The 4,287-nt window shown below is 32.4% G+C and overlaps 1 pseudogene across 1 annotated transcript; it reads right to left on the bottom strand.

Annotated features, from left to right (window-relative positions):
• Positions 1-2,118: 2,118 nt before the first annotated feature.
• LOC308428957 (olfactory receptor 10AG1-like) lies at positions 2,119-3,099 on the bottom strand (annotated as a pseudogene). The gene has a single exon. The product of its transcript is annotated as an olfactory receptor 10AG1-like (transcript).
• Between the last annotated feature and the right edge of the window lie 1,188 nt (positions 3,100-4,287).

The following is a 4,287-nucleotide window of genomic DNA, read 5'->3' as shown; positions in this document are numbered from 1 at the left end:
CAAGAATCAATGGGGCGACCTTAACTGTGACTATTACATAGGGAATATGGAATTTTTTTTTTTATTTTTGGTAAAACATTTTTTAAACTAAGCTCATAAAGATTACATACATTATATTTTAAAATATGTACTCTACAGTAATTTATGTAAATTAATTACATAAATAAGTTGTGTTTGTTATTATATTTGTGGCCTAAATAAAAAATAACTATATTTTATATGAATTTTTATTGTATTAAGTTACTTACATTTTGTTGCTTGTACTTGCAATGCATGTTAAAGTTCAAAGTTTTTTTTTTAACTTAAACTTTTTGACCATTAGAAATGAATTATTGAAATTTATAATTCTTTTTATTAAACTATTTTGAATGCAAAAAAATATGCACTCTATACAACTGTATGTATTTATACTTAATGTGGACAAATCTATGTCAACATTTGGTATAACCTGGGATGACAAAAAAACCATCAATGCTAAAAGAAGAATTTATTACCAAGGGTATCGTATCATGTGCATTCCATATAAATACAAGGACGTTACTTATGAGTTACAAGCTTATTATGTTACACTGAATGGAAATTATATGAATCGAATCATACTTTAATTTTTTTAGCTTAAAATTTATTATTAATTAGTTTTTCCTTTGAAACAATGTCTTGTATACCATACTGTCCACCAAACCATGTGTAATTTCAGTCTTAGCCTTGAACTTTTTATCCTGCTGCCTTAAACATTTGGGGATGAAATAACAACTTTCCTAACAAATCCTTCATTTAGATCTTATGTTTTACATCTTAGATCATATTAAATGTTGGCATAGATTTGTCCACATTACATATAAATATTCTACTAAAGGGAAAGTTTTATCAAAAGACTTTTTATTTTCTATTTTGTGTATCCTCCCACCTACCACCCCCCTTAAGTGTCATTATCTGGATGATTCTACTTTGGGTACATAATGGCATGACATGTATGTTTCAACCTACCAAAACTCTACCACCTGGTTTAAAACTATACATTCTATTAGAATAAATTCACCAATTTAAAATGCTTTCCAAGAGCAGCACATTATCTTTACACACACACACAGACACACACACACACACACACACACACACACACACACACACACATAGGTTGTGGTATGAAAGTTTTATAGTTTTACTTTTCCTTTTTCACTTTCAATTATTTCTACAGAAACTCATATTTTCTGAGTAAAAATTTCTTATATGCTCAAATAAAAATGGTGGCCGTTCTGTTTTATGTTTTGTTTTGTTTTTTTTTTTTTTTCATAAGTTAGAAATTTAATCTGTTAAAGTCATTTGGTTTTCTTTTTGAAGAAACATTTTTTCCACAAAACAATTACTTTTCGGAGATTCAGTGTCATGTTCCTCTTTTTTTTTTTTTTTTTTTTTTAAATCACATTTCCTCTCCTCCCATTGCCTCCACAACGGTGCTACCTCTCCCAACCATCCTCTTCCACCTCAGTGCTTTGACATTTTGGCATTCCCCTACACTGAGAGAAGCAGCCTTGATGATATTTTTAATTCACAGGAGTTTGAGAATCACAACTCAGCTATACACACAGCACAAAGGCATGCATGAAACTCATTTTTACCTATATTTGAGAAAGACAATGTACTTTCATCACATTTACTACTTAACTTCTTCCTCAACTTCTTCAAGATCTGTATGTATTTGATTAACTACACCCTACTGGAAACATTAAAATTCCATACCCATGTAGCCAAATATGTGCTCCTGTTAACAGAGCCATCTACTGTAGTTTGGATAGAACCACCTGAGACCACTATACTCTTAAATAAGACTGATTTTTCTCTCACCAAGAGCATATCAATTACAAATAGCTCCTCAGTTAGGACTACATATTCATTATGCACTACTCTTGATACTATAATATTGACTACTGAAAAAAAAGATTGTGGTAATTTCTTTATGGATTCCATGGAGCCTGTTACCTGAACTTAGTCAAACAAAGATCACTTAACATGAGGTCCATCACTAAAAATTATAATTGAATATTGCAGAAGTAAAGTTAATAATTCTTCTGTACTAAACCTGTTTGTAAAATATACAAAGAAACCATTTTTGTAATTTTAAGTGTTCCCGTATAATGATAACTTAGTTTGTAATTTTCGCAGTGCTATCATGATATCCTTATTTCTCAGTGTATATATAATAGGATGCAAGAGTGGAATCAAAATGGTATAGAAAAGAGACAGCAGCTTTCCCAAGCTTTCTTATTGATATGCTTTAGGTTGTGCATATATGATTGTAGCTGTTCCATAAAATAGAACCACAACTATCAGATGAGATGAGCAGGTGGAAGAGGCTTTAGACCGTCCTCCAGCTGTTGCCAATTTTAGAACATTGCAGATAATCTTGCCACAGGAGACAAGAATTAACAGAAATGGAACCATGATAAACACTACTGAAGCAATATAGATTTCTAAATTATTCACAAATGTGTCTCCACAAGCAAGCTTGAGTAGTGGGGGGATGTCACAGAAAAAGTGATGAATTTTGTTAGATCCACAATACGGCAAAGAGAAAATCTGGTAAGTTTGTCCAGTGACAACTGGAATAATACAGATCCAGCAAGCAGCTACAAGCTGCACACAGACCTTATTGTTCATGACCAGGGGATACTGCAAAGGGTTGCAAATAGCCACATACCGATCATAGGCCATGACTGTCAGGAGGAGAAACTCCATGCCTCCAAGCATGATGACAAAACAGAGTTGTACAGCACAGGACAACAAGGAAATAGTTCCTTTTTGGGTACAAAGATCCATGAGCATCCTTGGGATGGTGACTGTTACATAGCAGATTTCCACGAAAGAAAAGTTGCTAAGGAAAAAGTACATAGGGGTCTGCAGAGTAGAGTCCGTTCTTGTTATTAGCATTATAATGCTGTTGCTGATCAGAATAGACAAATACATGAACAAAAATATCCCAAAAAGAATCCACTGGAGTTGGGGGACGTCAGAAAACCCTAAGAGGACAAATTCTGTAATTGTAATATTTAATTTTTTTGTTTTAATTTCCTTTTCATATGCAGATAAAGCAAATTCCATATGTTTAGTGAATTCACTTCTTAATGTCCACCAGCTTTTGTTGTTGGCTTGATGAGATGTATTGGCATGTTTATGTATTCTTTGAAACCATCATTTACCACAATTATGTAGTTTATCTCCAACGTGAGATTTTTAGCATGAAATATATAGCAAGTAATTAAAACGAACCCAGGACATGAGATTCATTTTACTCTCTATTCAGTACATTTCAGTGAAGTCTTGAGATGCATACATTAATAATAAGAACACATTGTAGGGGAAATATACATATTTGTTTTTTGTAGTTAAAATTGATATTTTATTACAAACTTAAAAACTATTTTGTATTTTCCTATAACTTTTTGTTTATTTTTATCAGTGAAATAGCTTTCAATCCATAAGTTTTATTTAAAGATTTTCCTTAATTCTTTTTCAAAGGGGTTTTAATTAATTTATTACAATGTCCACAGAATGTGATGCTGAGTGCCTAGAGAGATAGATCCACAATTAATTGCTTGCAGATTTCAGTCAGCAGCTTTGCCACTTGAATTACAAAGTTCACATCTCCAGAAATCCAGGTAACTACTAAGAGGGTATAGAAGCCACCTATGATCTTACCAACCATACCCAGGGATAGAGTCTACTGCAAGCTGATAATTAGAATAGCTATTGTTGAGTTCTGGATTTCCTCCTCAGAACATGCACCAACAAATTAAGTAGAAGAGTGACTTGAAGTTATTCCTGAAATCAGTCTCTGGCCTCTACAAGTATGCATACCTATACTTAAAAAAAGAAAAAAAGGAAAAAAAAACAAAGAATAAACACAGCAAATAAACATTGAGAGTGAGGAATGAAATGCTCTAATAGACCTTAAAGTTGATTATTTCTAACAAGAGGCAAGATGTGCATTATTATATTATTCTGCATGATCTGTCAGTTATGGAAATTATGGTAAATGTGAATACAAGATTTTCCTAAAATTCTCCTTTAAAACTGTTTTTATATTTCCCTTGTCCTGTCAGATTTCTTTGTTACGTCATTCACTTACAGTATATGTGTGTTTTGTTTATTTTCCCTTCATTTATGTTTATGGGTAAGACTGGGACTGTCTATCACACATGAATGCGAGCAAAATAACTAACAAAATAAAATGCAACATTTATTGATTGGGAGTTTTATGTGATTTCAAGATCCCAAAAATAGCTAGGC

Source organism: Micromys minutus (genome assembly GCF_963924665.1).
Source record: "Micromys minutus genome assembly, chromosome: 13".
In the NCBI taxonomy this organism is placed as follows: domain Eukaryota; kingdom Metazoa; phylum Chordata; class Mammalia; order Rodentia; family Muridae; genus Micromys; species Micromys minutus.
Note: the sequence above shows the minus strand (reverse complement) of the source record. Positions and strands in the feature narration are given on the sequence as shown.